Raw genomic sequence first — 25,998 nt, forward strand, 5'->3', positions numbered from 1 at the left:
CTAAAGAAAAAGTACAAATAAAGAACTGGTTTTATTCTTGGGGGTGTGGAAAGCTTTGGGAGAAAGCTGGAACTGGCACCTAAGGTGCTAAGAATCCAATTATTTGGTGAGGAATAATCTTATTATGGCTCCTGCACTTCATGGAGTAGATGGACTTACACTAGAGATGGTATTTTGGGATGCAATGGTTAAATTAAGCTGCAAAAAGCCTGTATTCAGCCCCAATGGCTGGTCCTTTGCCATCATCTCCTGATGGAGGCTTCAAATGGAGGGTACCATCTCATCTCCATCCTCTTCCCACAGCCAGATGTGTGTGTGACCTGCTGAAGTTGTAACCAGTTGGATTTGTCCTGGTGATACTGGTTCTGGGTTGTTGTTTTTTGTTGTCTCCAGGGTGGGGAAAAAAATGCTGAAACCAAGATATTTCACAGAAACACTTTGTGAGGTTCATCTGCTATCTGCCCACGGCCACCTGCTTCCAGATGGCCAGGACATCTTCCCATCTGGGATGGAAAACTGGCTCATTTTGTGATTTCCTCCTCACCACACAGGGTGGGGAGGGGCTGGATCCCACCCTCCACTCCAGAGACCACCAGCAAAGCACTGAGATACTCGGAGACAAATGAAAACACTCCAGTGCCCCGAGAAGCTGGAAAAAAAGGAGATCTGGAGGCTTTGTATCAAGAAAGCCACATCCTCAGCGAGTCCATCTGTTATTTCTGTGATCCAGAGTGGAGTCTTTAATAGCTGGAGAGGACAAAAAGCCGGGCTCCTTGGCGGCCTGCAGAGTGAGTCTGGTGCTGTATCAGCTGAGATAAGAGCGCGGGCTGCAGGCGACTCCAGAGCGCAGCGCTCACCTCTCCTGTCCTCGCTTTCGAAGCACATGACACATGCTGCGGTGCCCGACCAGAGGTGACACACACCAGATGATGGCTGCTAACAGTTTACTCCATTTTTCTTTTATTTTTTTCCCCCCCTTCTTGGGCATCTGCAGATCATAAGAGCACTCTCCAAGGGTGGGGAATAAAAAGTTTCTCCCTGGTCAGATCTTTCACGGAGATTAACCTTGCGGTGACATCAAGTGTGGCTTTGTCTCAAGTGTCCTCTTTGCTGCAGAAACTCACTCACCTCCCAGTTTAGGGCAGCATCCCAATACATCCCATAGTGGAGAGTAATTCCTTATGGAAGTGGTGATAGAGACTTGCCCTGCTCATACCTACAGATCTGCTGTGGGGTATCATGTCCCTTTTCTTCAAGAAGGTGTTGGTTGAATTCTGCTTTGACAAAAGGAATAAATCCTGTATGAAACACAAAATGCACCCACCACTATGGTTTTCTCCCCATTTTGGGCTGACAGCACTGCCAGGAGTGCAGGTGGTTTCAGCACAAAATTGCAAAATCTGATCAGAAGTAAACCCTTGTCCCAATTTAAGCCCAAGACCTTCTTGATGCTGCTCTGCTCTCTGATGCTCTAAGGGAAAAGAATAACCCATCTATTAACCACTTATTTGTCCAGGAGTCCTCAACTATGAGCAATGCAAGCAATTTAAATTATTCATGCAGTTATTACACAGGACAAAACATCTCACCCATGCAGCATGTTCCTTCATTGCAGCCTGGATTTTAATTGGGAAAAGACAATTTTAGGGGCTGTCGTGTATGTTTTCAAGCACGCTGGGGGGTGAACAGGGGGATGACATGATCCAGGAGTGGGTTGTGGGCTTTGAGCATCTTCTGGCCAGAGGCTGTTAGAAATTTCCCCCGGAATTAAAAGCCCTGACCCAAAATGAGCTGAGAAAAAGTTGAATGCATAATTGAAATAAAATTTCTATTTCCTCTTTGGATTATCTTACAAAAAAAATTTAATTTCACAGAAAAGTCGTTACTTCATTTGTTTTGCTAATCCTTCAGATCTGCTCGGCGTGGTGGATGATCTGGAACATTAGTAGAGGCCCTAATAAGACATCATTTTCTCCTTGAGGCCAGGCTCTAAGGCCTGAGCAAACATGTGAAGCTGCTTTTTGGGCTGTGGTGTGGATGTGGAGACGTCCTGAAACCAACACTGTAGCTCTTGCTCAGGTTTCTGGGGCTGCCTCCCTAGACCATGACAGATGATGTGTCTCTGGGCACAACCATGTCATGAACCCCTCAAAAGCCCCAGTGGACAGTTATTTCAGGCACCAAGTCATTCCCCCAAGAGGAAATGCAATAGGATAGACACATTTTACCTGGAAGAGGAAAGGAGGAGAAGGGTTGATGCTAAACCTACAAAGGAGATGGTTTAGTAGAACCTTTCAGAAAGCTGCCTCTATCCTAGAAGAGAATGAGGGCCTCTCCCCATGCTTTGTATCTCCCTCCATCTCCCAAACAACCATGTTGGTGTAGAAAATACTGTTTTTATCCCAAGGCCAAGTGGGGAAGTGCTCCCTGGGGGTGCCATGGCCAGCCCCATCACGGTGGGAAGGGCAGAAGGGACCTCTCCATCCACCCGGTGGATCTATCCTCATGCTCCTCCATTTCTCCTTCCAGAAAGCTCAGAGAGCTGCCAGGAGCAATGAGAAAGGCTTCGGCAAACCCATAAGGTAGGTCGAAAGCTCAGAGCCCCCGGGACTATCTGGGACACCCGGAGCAGGATCTGCTGGGGCTTGTGTAGGACCACGGCTCCCACTAGTGGCTTGTTGGAGAAGCACCCGTTTGCCCGATGACCTGACCGCATCCTTGAATTTTGGGAGACACAGCTTGGTTTTCCTCCACCCCTGGGGGAACAGAGATGCTCTACACTTCCACATCCCTGCAGCGACACAGGAATCCCCTCCCACCACACCGAAAGGCTGCAAACTGCTCCCAAAAAAGGGCACTTTTGTGCCGTGTCCACAACCAAAGCGACATCGGAAGCCACAGGGGGCAGAGGCAACCCCTGCCTGGCCGAGATGTCCCTTCCCTGCCTGGGAAAGAGGGACATAGCTAAGGAATAAGGGGTTAAAGGATGTCCTGGGAATGCTGGGTCTGGCAATACAAAATGCAATTTTTGCTGCGTTCCTGGCTCAGATGGTTCATTTTCCAAAGGTGTTAATATGCTGAGATGGAGACCTGGGGAACTTCCACTCTCCTTTAGGGTGAAACTGGCATCTGGTTCTAAGAGGAATAAGCAGAAAACTCACAGCATTTCATTGATCAGCTTCAAAACAGTCTCTCCTACTTGGTACAGTCCATCTCAGATGGTTTAGCCAACCAAATCCACGCAAATCCATCACCTCTTAGGTAATTACTGCTCCATTCCACTGAGTTTACAGCAATCTATTTGCAATCATGAAGTGAATTATCCCTTACGAGAGGGAAAAACAAACCAAACCAATCCCCCCCTCCCAAAAAAAAAAAAAAGAAAACACAAAAACAAACCCACAAAACAAACAACAAACCAAAACCCAAACTTTTGGGGAGTGGAAGTGAATAATTAAAGAATTGAATAAATCAGTTCCTGGCACCATTAACACGCAGCCACAAGCCTTGTCACCTCAGCATGACATACCCTAAGTGCACGGCTCATGGGTGGCCAGCACAGAAGTGAAAGAACAATTACAGAAGACAAATAAAATCACCTTTTTGAGTAACATTTTCTCAAGATTACTTCCTGCAAAGATTTAATATGGTGAGTATTGACTGCCCATGCAAGAACAGCTTGTGAAATCCCCATAAATACATGTAGGTAAAAAGCTGCAGCCCAATTTCCCCGCTGTAATAAATATTTTTCTTGGCTTTTATTTAATAGGTGTGAATGGAAATTATGTATCTTTGGAAGCCTTGATGCAAAACTAGAGCCTCAGGTGTCCATTGGACCCTAAGTTGCTGCTGATAATGCTCCCTTGGGGGAGGCTGCAGGCAAATTGTTATGAATTTGGTCATAGGGAGCCTCAAATTCTGTGTTTTAAGGAGCAGAGGTGATAAGGAGAAGGTACAGAGCAGGGCAAGGATGAAGAGGACCAGGGAAAAATTCTTGATGTAGTTGGGGTTGAAATGCATCCTGAAAGCACATTTTCCATGTTTTCCTGAGAGTTTTAATGACAGAGATGCTAGGCTGTGGCTTAGAAACACTGTTTTCAGGCATCTTGGCCTTCCAAAAGGGTTAAAACCATCATGCTTTGGCCACAAAGGCAAAGGAGGGTTCATGCATGACCAGGGTGGGTGGATGGACAATGGAGATCTTCCCCGTGACTCATTCATGTGCTTCATGCTGTTATCTCCCTCCTTTAGCTGACATAAAAATTTAACGAGGACAAAATAAGCCCAGAATGAGGAGATTTTCAAGGCTGTTTGAAGGTCTCTAATGAGAACAGAAGATGCATAATTGAATGTAGAGTGACTACCTGGCAAGCAGCTCAGGCAGGGGACAGAGGACACTTGCCACCAGCTGTACCCTTCCCATGCCCCCCACCTGGCTGATTTCCACTACCCTGTCTCCAGCAATCCTAAAAAATAAGCAATTTTTCAACAGCTAAAAAACCCCACCCCAATTAGTAAAAATTCTGCATTTTCAAAAAGGGAAACTGAAGCACAGTGGGCTCAAGTGATGCTTCCAAAGTCTTCCAAAATACTCTAATGGCTCTGAGATGTTTTACAAACCTTATCTTCAGGCTCACAAGTAATAGGAGCTATAATTGTCCTCATTTTAAGGTCAAGAATGGATCCACATGCATGAAATGACTGGCTAAGTAAAGTTTTATCAGGAGCTTTGGTAGGACGTCCATTACTTGAGGTCTTAATATCAAGGCTGGATCTTTTTCTAGCAATCATACTCCAGCACAAAGAAATGACTGGGACAAAAAATGGCTCCTCTCATTTCTCTTTCCTTCCCTTTCTTCAGAAAGGGTTTTTTTTCCCTCTGAAAAATGAGAAAACTTTACTTTTTTTTTTTTTTTCCAAGCAGTTCCAGTTAGATGTTATGAGAGAGGTTCTAATTTTCTTGGGGGCATACCCAGGGAAGGAGAGATGAGCCAGAATTGCAGGCAACAGGCTCCAAAACCCCCTATAGACTGAAGACTTTGTGTGAATAATCTTGGGATGAGGCAGACAGCTTTGGCTTGATGGAAAAGTGATAGTCCTGATCAGATCTTCAGGGAAAGAGCCTGGAAAAAACATTTTGGGAAAGAGGCAGATCTGTCCTTATTCCCTCAATGCACCTCCTCCACACGTGCTGCTGAGCACCTCCCCTCCCAGTCTGAGCCCAAAAGATAAGGAGAAAAGGAACTTTGGGTATTTAGAGGTTTAAAATTCCGTGTTTCTGTAGGGTTTCAGGGAGACACTGAGGTACAGGAGGAGAGTGTATCTTGGAAGCATGGAAGCTCATCTGCAATACGAATATCTCTGTATTCCCACACTGCTCAAAATTCCTGCTCCATCCATCAGTTTGCATCTTCTGTCACCCTGAAGTTTTGAGCAAGTTTATCCACTCTGTTTATCCACACTAGAAGTCCCATCGGGAGAGCAAACTGACCTCTCTTGCCTTATCTATCAGGAAAGAAAACCACATCCTCCTTATGTTTACTCCTGGAAAATGGTGTCTTTTTCACACATGGGTATCTCAGACCTCAGATTAGAGGGAACAGACCCAGCAAAATGAAGCATGAGGCAAAGAAGTCACTCCTTTTCCCACACCATTTAGCGTGGAGACTGGGAGAAATTACAGCCAGGCACGTAAATCACAGCATTAATTACGTATTCGGCCACCGTTGCCAAGGTTTTCTGTTTGCAAATTGCCTGCAAACAGATTGAAATAGTCCCCACCATATTCCTCATTTGAAAATATTTGCAAATTTCTTCACGGTCTGAGGATCAATTCGAGCCGAAGACGTGATGATAGAATCTACAGCTCACAGTTGCCCAATTTCCGCTGACCCAGCTGTGGCCTTTTGATGTTCCTGTGCCATAAATATGCGACAAAGAAGTAAGAAAGTCCCGGTATTGAGACCAGAAGGCAAGAAAATCCAATAGTTTGACTTCCAAAAGTTTTTCCTTTGCCTGAGTTTAGTAAAATACCCAGAAAAGGAACTTTTAGGAAAACTGTGCCTGGATTCAGCACCTTGAAGGGGTGAAGACTGCACCAGCAGAGCCAGAGCTTAATTACCCTTGCTGTTTAATTGGTGTCTGAGCATTTCTTATTTGCATTCAGCTCTTGTCACACCTGTGCTGAAGATCCCTTATCTCTCCAGAGCTTCTCCCAGCACTGCTGCCAATCAACCGGCAATTCCCGCTGCCACCTTGTCCACCATGCAGCAACCTGCATTTTTGCAAATTTGGGACCTTTCCTTTGCAACCTCAGGTATAAACCAAGCCAAGCTTGGACTCAAAGCAACAGGGCAAGTCTGCTAAAACCTCACTGGCCCAACACAAGCTGGGAATTTTGCAATCCAGGGGGAGATTTGGAGGAAAATTTGGTTTTGAGGAGAACTGACAGCAGCGAAGTTCGACCGGCTCTGTTCAAGGTGAGCGAGCAGAAAAGGGTCAAGCTGAAGATGTCTTTTATATTAAAATAAATTATCCTCTTTCATCTGTCTCTTTAATGGCTCTACTCCACCACAGTCTGGACTGAATGCCTCAGTCCAAACACATGCAGCTTGGAGGAGCTGAGACTTCTCCTAATGATCAGGTTCCTACACCTCTGAATGGGGCACACAGCCGGTTTATGCAAAACAAGCTTGTTATTATTATTAAAACCCAGACAACAGCTAAGCAGCTGCTCTCTCGCTGTCTATCATGCCTTGACACCTGTTCAACATGCTGACCAATATTGCCTCCTCGCTACTTTTTTGCTCTTCCATCTGTCTGTGTATATCCACTTCTTTGGGTTGTTGTTTTTTTGAGCAGGCACATTTTGCACAGTATTTTGCAGAAGGTGGTTACTCCCCACAACGAGGGCTACAAATGGGAATTAGAACTTCTTGTAGGCTTTGGATTTCGGGCAATTAATGATCTGTGCCAAGCTCGCTGTGCAGAAGTGACGGGCACTGCACATACCTGTATAGCTGGTGAATTTGCAGTCCAAATTCTTCCAGATTTCTGCTGGCTTATCTCATCCAGCTTTTGCATCTTGCCCAGAAGACACTAACCCAGCTCCAGGCTCATATTATAGAATCTCAGAATCATGGAACCACTAAGGTTGGAAAAGACCTCTAAGATCAACAATTCCAACCATCAATCCCACATTCCTGTCCTGCTCTGGGGTCTTTGCAACCATCTAGGATTCTGCTGTGTTGACAAAACTTCTAGAGATCTTAAAATATGTGTTTTGTCCCCTGAAACACTGTTCTTATTTGTGAATTGCAATGTGTGGAAAAAGCAGAAGTGCAAAACAACCTTTAAAATTCTCTTAGCATGAGGCTCAAACCTCACAGGAACTTATCTAAGCTGGTGTTTCCCAGATATGATTAAATATGAATATTCAAGGAAATTTTGGGTTTGGCTGTTTTCTTGGCTTTGCTCAGTGCGTGCTCAGTGTTTAAATGTGAGCAGAAATTGTGCAAGAAGGGGAGAGAGGAAAAGAAAGAGGAAGGAGACCAACACACCTGGTCCTTGGAGGAACTTGTTTGAAGCTTGGAACTTCTCAACTTCTCACAGGGTTCCAGATGAGAAGCCCATCAAGCAACCTATGGATATACTATATATAGGGGCCTCTGACACTCTGGGTAACCATGTGTTTCATTTATCTGTCACCTTTGTTTACTCTCATTTGTATACATCAGTAATTTGTCTTGACACAATAAGGGCATGGCCATGAGAAGAAAAAGACATTGCTTAAATATTTCATGTAATGCTTAAAAAATAATAAAATAAAAGCACTGCTCATTTCTATTAGGAAGAAAGGAGTTTGTGGGAAAATAGCCATCATTATATCAGATTATGCATGAATGCATAATAAAACTCCTAAAGATATGTGAAATATCAGTGCATCCACTAATGGGAATTGATTTGGAATTTTATTCATTTTTAACAAGATTTAATGACGTTTCCTTGTATGTTTCTCCCCGTGGTTCATTATTCCATTAAGTGCCATTTAATCTGGGTGATGTGTGTAGAAGATAACAGCTTGTGATGGGTTTTGTTTAACAAACTCCTCCCTGCCTCTCCTGCTGGCTGCGAAGTGACAGGTCCCATCCCAGCACGGTGGCCACTGAGGTTTCCTTCAAAAAAGTCACATGAAAGATAGATGGGATCATCTGGGAGGCAACTGGTTTTGGCAGATGAGCTCCTGGCTGATGGATTTGGAGTGGGATTAACAATTTAAAGCCCAGCCCTTGTATTTAGCATCCTCTGCTCCTGTTAGCACCGTGCACTCATGAACAGCTGCTCAGATTTTCACTTTTTAAACCTCAGTAAACTGGATTGAAAGATTTCCTGTTATATTTTGGGTCATTTTTCTGGTTTGTTTCTTTGGGTGGTTTGCTCCTGTGACTCCTGGTCATCTCTCAGTGCTTGATCTGCAGCCACCACCATCCCGACCTGGGTTAGGTCTGGCCTCTCATCATCCCATTCACCAACTGATCAAGTTTAATCTTGGAAGGAGTTAATCTTGTTTGGAGTTAAATTATTTTGCTGGTTTGGATGTTTCCTTCATCTCTCAGCCAAAATTTAGCAGTTGTTCACTGCTGGCCTTTAACTTCAGCCTGCATTTCCTCTCCCCATATTTTCTTCTCTGACATATTTATAGAGGTCCCCTCTTGGTCTTTGCTTAGGTAGGCTGGAGGAGCTCTCTTGTGAGGTTTCTCTCCCTTTTCAAGGACATCAAAGTTTGTTTTCCTAGCAGCTGTTCTGGGGCCAGTTCAGCCTTTTTTCAACAGTGATTACTGAAAGTGGACTTGACTCTAGCACATTAAGAGGATTTTCTCCTTCTGGGTCCCTTCCAACCCAAACCAGTCTATAACTCTATGATTCTATGATGATTCTCCAATCTCACATAGAGACATCACTCATTCAGGGCCAAAATAATTCCAAGCAAGTGAGAACAGTGACTGGATTTTCTCCTTTTTTCTTGCTGTACCCTCCCATGGCCACTCAACACTTGAGCTGTACCCAAGGGATGCTGGTCCACCAGACAGATCCATAACTCACCTGGATGAGCAGATACCAGGGTCCAAGCTGTCTCCTAACTTCATCTTCCCCAAGCCACACTTCATTTGCTCACTTCACCTCCCTGTATAACCTCCCTCCTGCCACAGACCTTGCACAAACCTGCCTAGAAAGCTGCTATGGGGGCTGTCAGTTCCCAGTAGAAGGGACTAGAATGGGAGACCACCCGTTGTGTGTCTGATATGGATTCAGCAGGATGGAGGCCATTTAAATGCAAAAGTTAATTGGAAAAGCTGAATGACTGTATCCATGGGGATGTTAGAAAACCTGCCACCAAATTTCTTGAGGTGAGTCGACCCCAGCCCAGATGACCACGTTAGGCTGCATGCCACCATCACCCACTGGCCTCCACTTCAAAACCATATTTAAGGGCACTTTTTCCCTATGGAGACTCCCAGCTCTGGTGACACATATCTACAACCTCAGCTGACCCTGACCAAAAGTGACCTGACACATTCCCATGATGGTGTGTTGTTGCTTTGCATCACAGTGAGCTGCTGGGGCAAGAGAAAAAAAACAATATAATGCAAAATAAAGGACATTTCTATAAAAACAAATAGTGAACCATCATTCTTTTTATTTTAAAGCCTTTGCCCACACCCCTTCTATCTAACCTGAGCCAGAGAACAGGGCTGGATCCCATCCAGTAATTACAGTGATCAAGAAAATTGAAATGTTTTGCAAGGCTTGCTTGGCTTTTATAGGTGAGCTGCAGAACAAGGCGGCTTGGAATTCTCCTCGCCTTTCACAGAGCTGCCATTTCATTATTCAAATGAGCAGGTCCCACGCAGCGGTGATTGCACAGCCAGTATCTGCCTTTCTTTGAACTCTTTGGGGGCTTTTGCTGTCTGAAACCAAGGGAAAATGGGAAGAACAGGGCAGGTGATTACTCGTCAGGTGGGCTGGGCATGCTGGATGCGATGTCACCCTCTCAAATCCTTTCATATCCCATGTTATAAGGATTTAGGCTGCACTAAGAGCTGGGATCCCCAGAGCTTTCAAAAACACCTTGCAGGAGGTGGGTAGCACTAAGCAAATGGGGAAACTGAGGCAGGGAGAGAGAGAGGAATCATATTTGGAGCTGACCTGACCAGAAGATTTGGATAAGTGAAAGTCGGATACATCCATCTGGGCTGGCAAAAGTCTGTATGCAAGGACCAGGGATGGTGCCAGTGCTGGGGGATTTCTGCCTCTGTGGCTGCTCTCACCTCTATTGAGCAGCACCAATCCAGCCAGAAAAAAAAAAAAAAAAAAGAATGAAAAGAAATGTTATTTAGAGGGAAAAGCATTAAAAAAGAATCACTTCTCCTTAAGTAATGACAGCGGAGTCTGAATCCTGCTCATCATTTCAAACTGCTGACTCATTTACCACTTGAAATGAATTGAGGGCTGTTAAAGGTTTTATAGAAGATTTCATTAAATATGTATTGAGCCGGCTTAAGATGGAAATTGTTATAAAAGCTGGCATCAGCTCAAAGAGCCAAATGTTTTGGTTTATTACAGAGATATTTTATTCCTGCCTCTGGTCTGTGCCCCGTTTCAGCTGCCGAGATGCTGAAACAAGGTGGGCAGAGGAGCTGCTGTGGGCCCAGCGTGGCCCTGAACCCTCTGGGGGCTTGGGGGACCCAGCCGAAGGGCTGTTGCCCACCGTATAGGTCAGGATGGGCGTAGAGATGGGGGGGACCCCCCTGTATCGTTCCAACAGGAATGGGGAGAGCCAAGCTGCATGTGGAATCTTTGAGGTGGCCTGGAAAATCCAGTAGACATCCTTTGACCCATATTTAGGGACAGCCCTAGACTCAGTGTTACCTATTCCACCAGCCCGAGGTTTGGGTTCACCTTATGGATGGGTTGGGGCACAAGTAGGAGCAATTTTGGCTCCAGCTTTGCAGACTTTTGGCTGAAAGAGCACCACCTTTGCTGGGCCCAACTCATCCTCACTCCTCCCAGCTCTTCAGCTAAAGGGGGTGTGGGGATGAACTGGTTTGTCAAGATCAGAGTGACATTAATGTCCCCCCTAGGCTACACACAGATATAACATGATCTTGTCAATTAAAACAACTGCACCTGCATTTATCATATTGATGGGATGGAACATGCTCCCTGGCACTAAGGCATTTCATGAGTGCATTCTTCGTGGAGTCTGATCCCTTCAAAACTCTTTCCACCTTCCTTTATAAATGGATGTGGGAAGAGAGGGGCTGGTGGAAGGGAAGGAGATCTGCCTGCCTTCCACAACAGGCTGTCTGTCCATCTGCCTGGGATTTAACAGGTCCAGAAAGCTGTAATTTATTTCAAAGTGAGAAATTCAGCAAGTTGGAAACCTTCTGGCCTCATATTCCCCCATTAGCACCAAGCCTGAAGCTTGAGCCACCTGCAAACCACTACACATCACTTGGCCTCAAAAGTTATGGGATGAAGAAAAGGCTGTAGGCAAAGGGACTGTTTAATGACAAGGGTGAAGGTACCTCTGAGAGATCCCTAGAGCCTCTTTAGCACCTGAGTCTTAAAATGTGGAGCTTGGAAATGCATCAAGAAGGAGAGGAGCTGATTTCCTTCTCACCTCTTCTTGCTTATCTCTTCAAAACCCCAGGGAGAATGGTGGAAAAAATAAAAATGATGCCTGGAGAGGTGAGAAAGAAGCAAGGAGAGGATTCCCTGATGGAAAAAAAAGCAGGCAAAGTCAGGTCAAGGCAGCAGGCAGGTGTGACTGCCTCCTCTTTAAGGAGAAGACAGGATGGTGAGTAGGTGCCAGCCAGGGCCTGGGGCCAGGCATGGACCCCATATGCTTCTCACTGGGTGTCTGTGCCTCCACGTCACCCCAGGCTGGCCTCACACCTCTCTTCCACATCCCATCTTCCTCCTAAGACCCAACTGCTGAAGCTCCAGCTCTTGAAATCCCTCCTTTCAACTGGAAAAAAGATGCTCAGGCTCTTAGCAAGCTGGTTGCACTCCTCAATGATTGCAAAGCAGCAGCTCTAAACCACCCCTAAAAATGAACCAAACCAGGCAGAATTACACCAGAAAGGGGAACAGGGTGTAAACTCCCTCAGTGTATTTGTTTTTTCCATGTAGGCAACCACCCATGTTATGGGGCTGTGCTCCTTACTGACAGCACCCAACAGTTAAGCATTTTTAGGGCTTCTTTCCTTGGATTGAGACAGGTTTTGTGGTTGTTTTTTTCTTTTAAAGGAACAAAATAAGTTTCTTCACCTTTGCTGAACCTGAGCCTTTACAGCAGAAAGAGGCATGCTGAGCAATCTTGGTTGCCATTTATTGAACTCTTTTGATTTTTCTTGGACATCTACCTGGAACATTAAATGTACTTTCTCCTCTCCCTATAGTCCAGGTAATGCAACAAAACACGAGAAACCTTCAGCTTCTATTATAGGAGAAAAAAACCCTTCAGCTTGTGATGAGAAAAGAAAATGCACCTTTTCTCAGAAAGGTACAAGAATTTACAAGCAGTGAATTCAAAGATCCCACAAAATGCAGCAGCAGCTCCCTGATGGAGGAGAGCAGGGTTTGGGGGTGGCTGCTGGGCTTTTTTGGAGTGAAACATCAAATGTCAGCCAGTCTGGATAAAGAAAAGAGTCATTTTGGCTGCTCCTTTCATTTTCTTTATTCATACAGTAGGCATGAGGATAGGAGATGAGATTTGTTGCTGTCTCTTTGCTGTCCCCTCTTTGGTGACCAGAGCATTTACCAGGTGACACCCTTAGGTCTTCTCCTCTCTGACCCTCATGGATGGACCTGAGGGTAGGTGGGGACTTCTGCATCCTTTGAGGCTCATCCCATCTCCATAGGTGTCCTGCTGGGAATGCCTCTCTTGGCATCTGTGGTGACCAAAGGGTTTTCAGGTTGCTGAAGGGTGTTAGGAATCCACGCCAGGCTTTGGTAAGATCTCTAATAACTACAGCAGTGGAAAGAAAAGATCTTCAGCAATCAGATCTTCAATATGCAGTGGCAGGAGAAGAAGGTGAGGCTGCACCTTGAATTCTTGGGTCAGTTTTGGGGTCCTCATGACAGGAAGAACATGGAGGGGCTGGAGTGTGTCCAGAGAAGGGCAACAAATCTGGGGAAGGGGCTGGAGCACAAGTCTTATGAGGAACAGCTGAGGGAGATGGGGGTGTCCAGCCTGGAGAGGAGGAGGCTGAGGGGAGACCTTCTGGCTCTGCAACTGCCTGAGAGGAAGCTGGAGCAAAGGAGGATTGGTCCCTTCTCTCAAGTAACAAGCGATGGGACAAGAGGACATGACCTCAGGTTGCCCCAGGGGAGATTTAGATTGGATATTAGGAACAATTCATTCACTGAAAGGGTTGTCAGGCTGGGCACAGGCTGCCCAGGGCAGTGGTAGGTCACCATCCCTGGAGGGGATGTAGATGTAGTGGTGAGGGTTTGGTGGTGACCTTGACAGTGGTGGCCTTGGCATTGCTGGGTTAACAACTGAAATTGATGACCTTAAAGATCTTTTCCAACAAAAATTATTCTGATTCTATTCTATGATTCTTTTCTAACCCTTGTATGATGGGAAGGATGAATACCCCGTGGCTGCATAGTCACCCTTAGACCTTTCCTTAGAAACCCTTAAAACCCAAGTGCTGGAGATGTCCTCACCCTGAAAGCCATTAGGGCTTTCTCAGGCTGCTTTGGGAGGGAGAGGAAAGTGTGGTGGCAGCACTCGGCTCCCGGGAGCTAATGAAATGTGGCACTAAAATCACTTGCCTGAACATCTCCCCATTTCCTCTGATTAACACTGAGGCTCCATGATGCCTCATTACAAGTGCTGGATCCTGATATAGCTGAGGCTGTATCCGACCCCTTCTGCCCTCTGGCAATTATCCCACTGGGAACATACTGCCAGAGGGGTGGAAAAAAACCTGGCAGGGACTCAGAGAGGCTGCAAAGTCTGATCCCACTTGTTCTTGCTTTACAGCCTCATCTTTCTTCGCATTTCCTACTCAAGCCCAGCAGCTCTCCTTGGGAATGGGCAGAAAAGGGTACATTTGGGCAGAAAGCATCTTTTTTCAGCTTTATTTTGCACACATCCAAATGACTTGAAGGTCTGAAGCATCAAAGCATGTTCCAGTACATCATGGTACCCCCTGTCAGCCCATCCAGCTGCGTGGGCACTTCTGCTTTTAGCTCAGCCTTAATTTCTAGGAAATTTGTCTTTTTTCCATTTTGTTTTTGTGTCTCTTTGAAGCTGTCAAAGGAGAATAAACCAAATAATCCTTCCTTCTTTTTTTTTTGTTTTCTTTTCCCCCTTAGATCCTAGTCTTTATTTTTAGTCACAGCCTGGAGCAGGGATGAGCAATCTCGTGCTTGGGGCAGTCCCTGCTCACTTTCTTTAACTTCATCCCACATGGATCAGCTTCCAAAATTTTTCTTATGGCAGCAGCTCTTCTCTGGAGCCCTTCCCATCTCCCCAGAGACAAATTTATTCTCATTTTGTGGCAAATTAGCTCTTGTTTTCCAAAACTCATCAAATTTGGCTGGCTAGAGGCAAACAAGAGGGTAAATCCTGCTTGTTTGCTCCAGAGCTTGAAGGTTTCTCTGCATCCTTCTGTATCACTCAGAAATGCCCAGGGAATGGAAATATTTCCTAATTCTGTTGGGTTTCCCTTCTGAACTGCTTGGTCAGGCTCCTTACTTCTTTCAGGGAATTGACCCAATGCTGAGTGACACCAAGACTAAGCCAAGGATTGCTAGATGCAGCTGCTTTGCTTTCACAGAATCACAGAATCAGAGAATATTGGGGGTTGGAAGGGACCTCCAAAGATCATCGAGTCCAACCCCCCTGCCAGAGCAGGACCAAAAAAAACCTAGAGCAGATCACTCAGGAAGGCATCCAGGTGGGTCTTGAAAGTCTCCAGAGAAGGAGACTCCACAGCCTCTCTGGGCAGCCTGTCCCAGGGCTCTGTCACCCTCACAGGAAAGAAGTTCTTCCTCATGTTGAGGTGGAACTTCCCGGGCTCCAGTTTGAATCCATTGTCCCCTCCTTTCTTAGGTTTTAGGAACCAGACAGGTCATCCCAGGCTTTTTCCTACAATTTTTCTACCTAAAAATGTATCTTCTACTTATCAAAAGCTAAGAGGATGAGATTTTTCCAGGAGCTTGGACTACACTACATTCCCAGCTCCTTGTCATCCTATACAGCTTTCACAGGGACTCCCCAGGAAGTGGGATCTTGTGTCCACCTGTGCAAATTAAAGCAGCAAAGCAACTACTCCTTCAAAAGCATCCAGGTTGAGTATTATGTTGGGGTGCAAGCTGCGAAGATCATGCACAAGTTCTTGATTTTTTTGGGTGTTAGGAAGGACATGGCATGATCACACCCCCAGGAGTGTTTACATTCGGAGAAATCCTGCCTGTGGCTGCCAGTACCTGCCCGGGGATTGAAGGCTTCTGGATAAAAAGCATCAAGAAAATGAAGAGCCTGGGAATTAATCTGAGAAAATCCAGTTTGTGGTTTATTAATCAATTGCTGTGCAAAAGCAAGAGGCTGTTTTTTAAAGCGCCTTTAGCTCTGCGAGGCCATTTTCTATTTATTTCCTAGAAGGAGTTGTTACGCGCCACTGAGGAAACTCTGCAAATATTCCCCCAGTAACTTGCCAAAAACGGCTTGACCTTGGCCAGGAGCCCCCCAAGGTCAAGGGATAAACTCCGTCCCTCTGGCTCAGCATTCTTGGCAGGCTGCTAAAATGCCAGAGACGCCAATTAATGCCAATTGCCTCATTTACTTCCTCGGCAGACTCCGATTTGGATTGATCCACAGGCTCCATTTTGTTGTTGGGGGATAGTATTTCTCATTTTAAGACATAAATCTCTCCCTTAGTTATCAATGCAAAGATTTGTACAGTTAATAGGGGCTGGCAGGATCTGTAATTCCACATGCCGAGGCCAGGCAGCTATCTCAGGGCTAGTGAACGGGCTCCTTTATGAGAAAAGAGAAAATGCATCTTATTTGATTAGAAAACGCAAGACCAGCACCATTCCTCTGGTTTATGGCAAGGATGAATTGAAGTCTTGGCCCTATTAAGCTGATAACAAAACTGTCTTCAGCAGGGCCAGGGTTTGCAGAGAAATGTCCTCAGAAACCACCTGTGATGGGTTGGGATCTTGGTTTTATTTACAGTGGAGGAAGCCAAGATCTCTGAGGATGAGCAAACTCAGCCTGTGGGAAAACAAAGAGTCTAAAATTTGCCAAATTCCCTGGCAGGAGTTTTGGGTACTGCAGTGTTGGGTTTTTTTTATAAGTGCATGTAATACTAGGACAAGGGGGAATGGCTTTAGACTGGAAGAGGGGAGATCTAGGTTACACATGAGGAGGAAATTCTTCCCTGTGAGAGTGGTGAGACACTGGAACAAGTTACCCAGGAAGCTGTGGCTGCCTCATCTCTGGGAGTGTTCAAGGCCAGGTTAGATGGGGCTTGGAGCAGCCTGGTATTGTGGGAGGTGTCCCTGCCCATGCAGGAGGGTTGTAGTAGATGACCTTTAAGGTCCTTCCAATCCAAACCAGTCTGAGATGTTATGAATTGCCTTCTGTGCCTCGATGCTGTTACCTGAGAGGGTCAGTAGGTTCAGCTCTTCAAGGCACCTCTTCTTCCACATCTCAAATCCTCTTTTCCTTCCACCCCCCCCCCACCCCCAGCACCCATCCCCTCCAAGGAGCGACAACTCTGAATCTCTTCCCCAACTCTGCCCCAGCTCCATCCCTTCTGCAGAGCAGTGAGGCAGCTGTCAGCTTGCAAACTCCTTCTGCTTCTGAGGGCACTTGGAATTGGCTCGTGGAGGAAGGCTCATTTGGCAGGTGCAGGCAGAGAGCAGAACAACTGCTGTCCATCTGCTCCTCTGCTCAGGCTTGGCTTTCTCATTGTATCTTCAGGGCATGGGGCCTCAGTGGCCACCAATAATTCAAACAAAAGTTGTTACCCCTGTGGTTTCCTTCTCTGGTCCCTCAAGGATCTTGCTGGGTTTCCCCCCTCAGTCCTGCTTGTGCTGATGTCCATCTGATGGCTTCCTACCTAATTTGGGAACCTGCTTGGGGAATTTCAGCACACATCTGGTGATGGTCTTGGAGGTCCTTCGTATATTGTGGCAGATCCCCTGCCCAGGATGCTGCCATGGGGATCCCATCAACACCACAGAAGCACTCACATAAATGCCACCAGGGAGCAGAAAATGATGAAAAATTGGTACTTTTTGGAGCCACATCTCCAAGCTCTGATCTTTTCATAGCAGCAAACTGAAGGGAAAAAAGTCCACTGAGAAAACATCCCAGGTCTGCTTTTCTCAAGGGTGAAAAGTGGTGGCTGGCAGCTGAGATGTCCCAGCAAGAACTGAACGGGCCAAGAGACATCATCCTAATTTCCTCACAGGCAACCTGAAGATGATGTGAAGGATGGTTGGTGTGTGCAGATCCTCTGCATTGCCTACAGAGGTAACAAAAAACATTTTGAATTGGAACTATCTTCTTTTTTTTCTGCATTGAAAGAGGCAAAAATTCACATATATTAGAATAAGACTGGTGTGGGCACTTTATCCATAATGAACCTATGATCAAGCCTGGTGTGGGAGGGAGATTAAATGCACCCAATTCACCAAAACTTGTTGCAGATGCAAATTTCAAAAGTATAGAAATAAATTCCCTGCAGCGATGTTGTTGGCAGATTGCATTTGTCTTCAAACCACTCAAATCTTTCTCCCCCTGGTCCATGGGATTTCAGCAGATGGGGTCCCCAAATCCTGGCTGTTACAGAGCATCATGCCCAAAAATGTCTGCAGGGGGACAAAGACACCGGAGAGTCATTTTCTTTCCTGCCCTGGAGGCTGTTGCTTTGATTTGAGTTTTGAAACCCTAGTGTAAGGCAACAGGGAGGAAAAAAAAAGAGAGCAAACATTTCTGATAAGCTGGATTCAAAGGAAAAGCATGAAATTCAGATGAATGTGGAGCCAAACTAGCCCAGTCTTGGCTCAAAAATAGAAAATGAATGCAATATAGATTTCATTTAGATTTAAGCAGTTGTTTAGTGTGCATATTAGAAAACACTACGGTTATTAATTCTTTTCCTTTGGGGAATTTTTTCCTGCTTTTTGGGTATTTTTTGAAGCGTGTGTTTTCAAAGTCAATGTAATCCTGGGGGAAGGTATTGGCTTGACAGGTTTGAAGCTCAAATTTCTTCATTTACATGCAGAGATGGCACTAGATCGGGAAGGGTAAACTTTCCATCTGGTCTAAGACGCATGGGTTGGGAACAAGAGGGAAGAAAATCACATCTGCAGGCCTGCAGATTCTAGTAGGGATGTAAGCCAGGGATGCCCAAGCCTCACTAAATTCACAATATTTGAAATTTTCCTACAATAAAGCAGCATCTGGATTCATGTGATAGGGATTAAAACTCCTGTATGATTTTTTATTTCCATTTTCTGTAAGTTTCTGACACACACATGCAAAGCCCAGACTGAGACATGATTGAGTTACGACGTAGGGACCAAAAAAGGTGCCTCTCGAGCCTGTGACAAAGGAATTTTCCATCACTAGGCTGGACAATGCATCTTTATACTCAAAAAGGGGCAGTGTGCCTGCTCCAGGAGCTGGATGAAGACCAGCACATCTCATCTCACCTCATGTAGGTCACCAAACCAGCAGCAGATGGGCATGTCGTGGAGATGGACTCTAATTCCATCATCACTTCAACACAGACCTACCTGCAGGAGGTGTGAAGGGATGCTGCAGCTGAGCTGGGCAAGAGACCTTCAAAATAAACTCATGCTTCCATAAATATTTAAAGTTTTCCAGAACTTTGAGTGAGATTTGCTTGGGACTAATCCAAGGTATGTCAGCAAACTGGGAAGAAAGAGGTGACCAAGCTGTGGCTTTTCAGTTTTCTAATGGAATTAATTACAGATGAAAATGGTATTCCAGAAGATGCCAAGATTAAATATCTCTAAATAATTACTTTTAACCTCCAACACTTCACTCCCTCAATAACAAAAAGCAGATGATATTTGAAGATTTATTTGAGCTCACATCTTCTCCCCTATCTCCTGCTTTTTGTGGTTCCTGGAGGTCCTCCCCACTTCCTTTATGGGAGGAGAGTAAACAGAGAGCAGGGCCCTGGCCTCCTGCTACCACCATATAGAACAAACTCCATAAAAGAGTTTCCAAGACAGACCCTGCAAAGAAGAAATCCCCTTTAAAGGCCTTTTCCCTCCATCGACCCCATGCTGCCCTTCTTCTGGCCTCTTGCAAGAGCAGCGAACATTAAGCCTGGGGTTGCTTTTGCATTTTAAAAGAGGAAAGAAAGGCCAAAGACATATTCTTCAGTTTTCCTCCTCTTCCCTGTTGATCCCTTTGGCCTCTACAGCAAGGAGTACTTTGGATATAAATAAATACAAATCTCCCCTGGGGTGTGCATTGACAACAGTTTCAGTGCCAGCCAAGCTCCCAAAGTTCAGAGTTTAATGCAGAAAGTCTGAAACGATCACAATTTATTCAAAATTGCTTCGCTTGATCTGGTGACCTGGGAGAATTATTACTGGAGGAGACCAGAATCAGTAGCTAGGAGGGGGGCAAGGAGGCAGGGAGAAAGCTGAAGGGAGACAGCTCTTTCTGCAACGGAATTGCCTGCTTGGAAGGACAAGGTTGAAGCAAAATTTGATATTTAAAAGAGCCTTGAGAAGCTTCTTCCTTTGGAGAGCGCAGGGATTTGAAGCTGCTGCAGGGTGCTGAAGCGGGAAACATCTATTCCCTCCAGCACTGGGAATAGCTGGAAGTGTCCAAGAAATTCACAGCTCAATTGAAGTCCCAAGGAGGTTTTGTGAGCATTGCTGGGGATTTAAAAAAAATACATTCATAATAATCAAGTCGACTAGAAGGCATCAGGGGAAGAGCAGACTGGCTTCTGACTGATGCAAATCAAACTCTCCAAGGCCGAGCCTGGAAAAGATGATCCAGCTGATGAAAAGTGGGGAAGGAGGATGGGGGCAGGATAGTGAGTGCCCAATTCCATTGAGTCCTTCCTCCCACTAGCATGTCCATCAACATTAGCTGTCCCAGAGTTGATTGCCTAAACCTAATGTACTCAATTGGGTTATTTCCAGAGCCAAAGAGGAGCAATACCACATCAGGGACATTTCCTTCCCTACCTAAAAGCCACTTTGTTCTTCCGTCATCTAGACGAAGGCCATCATCGAGGCACCCACAAACTAGACTAGCTCTAATAGCCAAGAGCTGACCTCCTTTTGGAGGAGATGCACCAACTTATCTCTGTCAGGAGACCTTCCGGCCACCAGCTGACCCTGAATCACCACAAAACAAATCCCACTCCTTAGGAAAATCATCCCCTTGCCCCTCACAAAGGTCTTGCACCCTGAGCATTCAAGTCCCTCCCCAGCCCACGAAAAATCCTGCTTGGAATTTCTCTCTTCATGGCACCGACACGGACCTTGGATCTTTACGAGGAAGCAGATGCTGATGCCATCACCTCGAGCTCAATGGGAAGCCCATCAAGAGTCCAATGCTGTTCCTTGCGGTACCCAGTGCTCCCGATCCGCGTGGAAATCGCTGCCTGGCCCGCAGTTAGCACAGAAGGATGCACCAATAAACCAACTTCTTCTCTGCTGGAGCTGAGCTTTATTTCCTGCAGCAAGGCTTCCTCAAGCACACGTCCTGGGGTACTTGAGGTAGCACCAACAGAGAGGAGGATATTAGACCCAGTCACCTGTGGGCCTCTATCTAATTAGACTTAAATGAAGCTGTTTGGTAAGGGAATGTCTTTCCCTAGCTCTAGGAATAAGGGCTATGGAGAATAACAACAGATGCAGAATAACACCCCGTCTCAGACCAGCAAAGATTAGTGTTATGGCTAAATTACATCCTGGCCCAGTAATCGGGTTATTTCTGTTCCCAGCGCAGTGTTTAGATGAGGAAATCAACAGCGGGAAGTGCAGCTTAATTTGCTAATAACAGGAACACGAGTCGGGGCTCAACCAATCTCAGCGACATCGGCGGGTTGGGCAGGATCTGGGCAGAGGAGGCAGCAGCCGTTGGGTAGCAGATGGCATTGCCACGTCTCCCATCAAAATGCAAAGTTAGTTAATGAATTTCTGACACGGAGCAGCACAGCGTGAGCAGCTCGGGCTGAAAGTGAGCAGAAAAAAAACAAAAAAAAAAACAAAAAAAAGAGGAAAAAAAGGGAATAAGGGGAATGGGGCTGCTCATCCCTGTGCCAGGGCATCCAGACATGGGATACAGGCAGGAAGAAGGTACCATCAAGGGCAAAGCTGGTGGCTGCTCGTTCCAGGAACAATTCACTTTATTACCCATTCACTCAGACTGTGGTTCTCTTATCTGGGGCAAGTGGCCGTCTCAGATGGGTGATAACAGGAGCATTTTAGAACTGTGCAAAGAATAATTCTCCATTTGCCAGCTGACCTGGAATATCAAGGGAGAAGGGGGAAAAAAAGATTATTGATCTAAAATAGCCCTCCTTTGGTCTATTTTATAACAGTTGGATGGAGAAAAAAAAATAATAATGCAAGTGTTCCCAGTTCAATGAATGGCAAGGGGATACTATTTGTTATCCTGATTCATTCCTTCCTAAATGAGTGCAGGTGGTTTTCAAATGAGACACTTTCCCCAAATGAGCAGAGCAAAAAAAGGTTTTAAAATCATAAAGGGAGCTCTGGCTTTTTCCAGCTGATAAATATTTTGTTTCAGTGACTCTTAGCACTCTGTTTTAGAGGGCAGAGAAAACTTGGATGGACCGTTCATCAAATGCCTCTTGTTGGTGTCCAGTGTTTAAAGGGTTAATTTCCACCTTCCCTGTTCAAACTTGAGTTCATTTAATTTAATAGAAATTCAGTTTGCAGAACAGTCTGAAGACATTACAGTGATTGTATTATGTGCACTGGAGTATCCTTATCATACAAACTCCCACACATGGGCAGGAACAGAACAAATTTTTCACTCGGCCCTTAGCACTGCTTGCCATAACGAGGATGGTTAATTAACATGACCTTTTCCCTTTAGAAGAAAAACCCAGGAGATCAGGTCTCTCATAAATTTGTTTCTAAAAGATATGAAATGAAACCCAAAATACACTAATCAATGAAGCCAACAAAGAAAAATCAAGAGCCTTCTTTTTCCTCCTCACACTCAAGGCCAGAGAAAAACAAGTGTGAAAAGAAAATCTATGGTAAATAGAGCATCTCTGCATTACACAAAAAGGGAAATATCAAGTGTGGTCTCAAGTCCAACAGCCTGAGCCATAATCATACGATTTCCACAAATAAGAAGCCTTGAGGGAGACCTTCAGAAAGTGTGATCCCAGCTTTAATGAAGGGTTGAAGAAAAGGAGCTGAGAGCAGCCAGATCAATAAAACACAGGCTCAGGCAGAAACCTTCAAAATGTATGCTAAAAAAGAGCAAACAAGGAGGCAAAAAAGAAACAAAAAAAAGGCCCTGGAGAGCAACACACAAGCTGCAGCTTGCAGACTGTCTCCCACCAACCAAGAAGCCTTGAATAGAGATGGGGAGGGAAAGAAAGAGATTATTTTTAGCAGCGTTGAATTGTTCCTGACTCTGGGATCTTTCCCAACAATTCCCACTTTGCAGTGTCACCTCCCAACCCCGTATTTCGCAAGAATAAAGCTGCTGGCTCCAGGGTTGGGTTGGAAGAGTAGGAATGCTCATGGCCTCTCTGAGGAGGCTTTACACAAAACACTTCATTGGACACAGGCTGAGCCCCTGAGATCACATTTCTAAGATGCAGCAGTTTATCTTTCTTTTGTCTTTAATCTTTTCCTCCACTCCCATCTCCTCCAGGGTGCTTCATTCTGTAATGGAAGTTCCTCAATGTCAAAACTGGAGTAGGTTCAAGCTGTCAGTAGTTGCTTCATCCAAGTGTCATAGAATCACATAATAGTTTGAGTGTGAAGAAACCTTAAAGATCATCCCTGTAAGCATTCAAGGCCAGGTTGGATGGGGCTTTGAACAACTTGATGTAGTGGGAGGAGTCCCTGCCCATGCAGGGGGGTTGGAACTAGATGATCTTTAAGGTCCCTTCCAACCCAAACCATTCTGTGATCTAGTTCCAACTCCCCTACCATGGGCAGGGATACCTCCCATTAAACCAGGTTGCTCCAAGCCTACCTGTGAACACTTTCAGGAATGAGGCAGCCACAGCTTCTCTGGGCAACCTGTGCCAGTGTCTCACTACCCTCATAGTGAGGACTTTCTTCCTAATGTCTAACCTAAATATTCCCTCTTCCACTTTAAAGCCTTTACTCATTCTATCACTCCATGCCCTTGTCCCACGTTCCTCCCCAGCTTTCCTGTAGCCCCTTCAGACACTGGAAGGCCAGTAAATGGTCTCCCCGTGGCATCACAGCAGATGAGAAGCTTGGAAGACATCTGGGGAACTAACATGGAGCAAGGACACTCCAGGTACCTCCATCCATCTCCATGCAAGGAGTAGGGGGGATGGTGGCCACCGTGACCCCACATGTGTGATTTCAAGCAGCACTTGGAGCCACTGCTCCCATCCCGGGTGGCTGAACGCTCCATTTAACTCCTCTCTAAATATACCTCGCCCAGCCAGTGTCTGGCAGCCTCTCTGCTCTATGACCACAGGCAAGTTATATATATAATTCTCACCTCAGTTTCTCTCCTTCAGCTCGAGCAGAGGCAGAGCAGTGACTGTTGTCCTCCAGCTCTTAGCTAAACTCATAAAAAGAAATAACCAACATTGAGAATGAGACCCAGGCACTATTATTTCTTTTTCTTTCAGAAGTTGATTTATTAGGAAATGTCCTCTTGGGTAGACCCCAAACCCTGCTCATCCTGAATGCAAGCCACCACTGAAGCCCTACAGAGAAAAACAAGGAGGACATCAGCTGCTTCAAAATGGTTTATTTTTTACACCATTAAAACGTGGCTTCTGGCTTTTTGGTTTGCAGCACTCTTAGTTCATTTCAGAGTAGATGGACTCGGGAGCAGAGGAAGAATTTTTAAAAAGACTCACCCTTTCCACCTTGAATTAACTGGGAATTTGGGAAGAGACAATATCCTTCTGTTAAAAATTTTTATTCCACTGGATTTTTTTTCCTCCAGAAAAATGAACCCCATGACCGGGTAAAAGTGGGAAAAGGCTGTTGAACCTTCTCAGGTGCTTCCCCCAAGAAAGGCCAAGAAACTGCTCACAACGTGGCTGGTCACATTTTGTGATGATTTTGTGTGATGCATCTTCAATGCACGTGCTACACTAGGAATATAGATGAAATAAACTGCTTGGATCCTTTCTTATATGGTCATAAATCACTGACCTTCAGCATCCCCGTAACAACCATAACCATCTCATTAATAATCCTTCCATTCTGGGAAAAAACAGGTACTTCTGCATATGCAAAACCTTGACCACTGCACAGGAAAAGGTGCTGATGCTCACCTGCTCTCTAAGATTTGTGTGCCCCCAGGTCAGATTGTCTCAGTAGAGCACAAGAACCTGGCTGGATCAGTGTGTTTTGCCTTCCTTTTTTATTTTTCCTTATTTAAGAAGATGAAGTGATCTATAAAAATCCTGCAGATGCAATTATGTTATCCAGAAATGAGGAGTCAACTTGACTCAATGCTGACAGGTCAAGCACAGGAGCTTGATCCCATCTCAAACCCCACTTCTCTCTGTTTCCTTTACATCCAGGTAAACTCAGGAAGTGCATGGACTGTTGAAATATGTCTCCAATGTGATAAATAGCTGACAGGACAGCTTGGATCCAATTTTAAGCTGGTGGTGTCTTAATTAAATTCCGGTTTAGCATTTCACCATCTCTGGTCAGTGACCTCCACCTCAAGGCTCAACAGGAGATTTTGAGAAGCCATTTATTAACCCTCCCTCATCTTCTCACATTGATGGAGCACTGAGCTGATACCTAGGCCACATGTTACATGAACCTGGGTTTCATAGAGCTTCTGAGCTGCTTCAGAAGAGATCTGACAAAACTAGTCTTAATTTAGCCTTGGTAATCACCTTTGGCACCAGTCAGCAAGGAAGGGTTGGGAATACAGGAGATCTTTTGTTTTTCATTATTTATTTTCTGTGACATGGAACAACCTTCTTCCTGCAGGGAAACTGCTTAACCAAACTCACTGCAATAAATAAACAAAAAAAAAGTTTCTGTGGAACATCCTGATTTGATTAATTTTGCCACAAGGAAGTTCTAAGTAGAAAAAAAGAAATCAGATCTACAACCACCAAAGTAATTTTAATTTTTAACTTGTCACTCACTGCATTTGTCACAGAGCTCTTCCTATCTCAGAAGCAAGGGATGCTCCTGCATGGATTAGCTGTACCTCTGAGGTCCTTCGAGTCATTACTGGACCCCAGAAAATCTCTCCTCCACCTACATTCAGCAAAGCTCTTCATATTCATGCTCCCAGTCCCTTGTTGCAACTGGTACATATTAAAACTCTGGATGCACTCAGGTAGCTTACCCTGCCAAACCCCTCTGGGGACTGATGGCTTTCACTAACTGGAGGGAGGAATGAAGATTTCTCCTTCCAGTTCCAAAAATATGTTTCTCAGAGGAATTTTTTTTTTTAAATTCACATGTTTCCCTATTGGGATGCTCATCTCTTGGCCATTGTTTTAAACCTGAGCAGCCTTTGCCACACCTGGGATCTTCTAGGCTGGATACAAATGGCTCCTTGGATAAGCTTTGCCCCAAGAAGGGCTTCCCCTTGTGCTGTCCCCAGGCAGCTTCCTCCACTGCTTGCTGCCTTCAAACCTTGGGGAATTACTTTCCATCATCCTCCCCATCTGCTAACCCTCCCCAGATGCCCTCTAGAATGGTCGTGAGGATAGCTGGGTTGGTTGG

The sequence above is a fragment of the Apus apus genome, chromosome 22 (assembly GCF_020740795.1).
Source record: "Apus apus isolate bApuApu2 chromosome 22, bApuApu2.pri.cur, whole genome shotgun sequence".
Lineage (NCBI taxonomy): Eukaryota > Metazoa > Chordata > Aves > Apodiformes > Apodidae > Apus > Apus apus.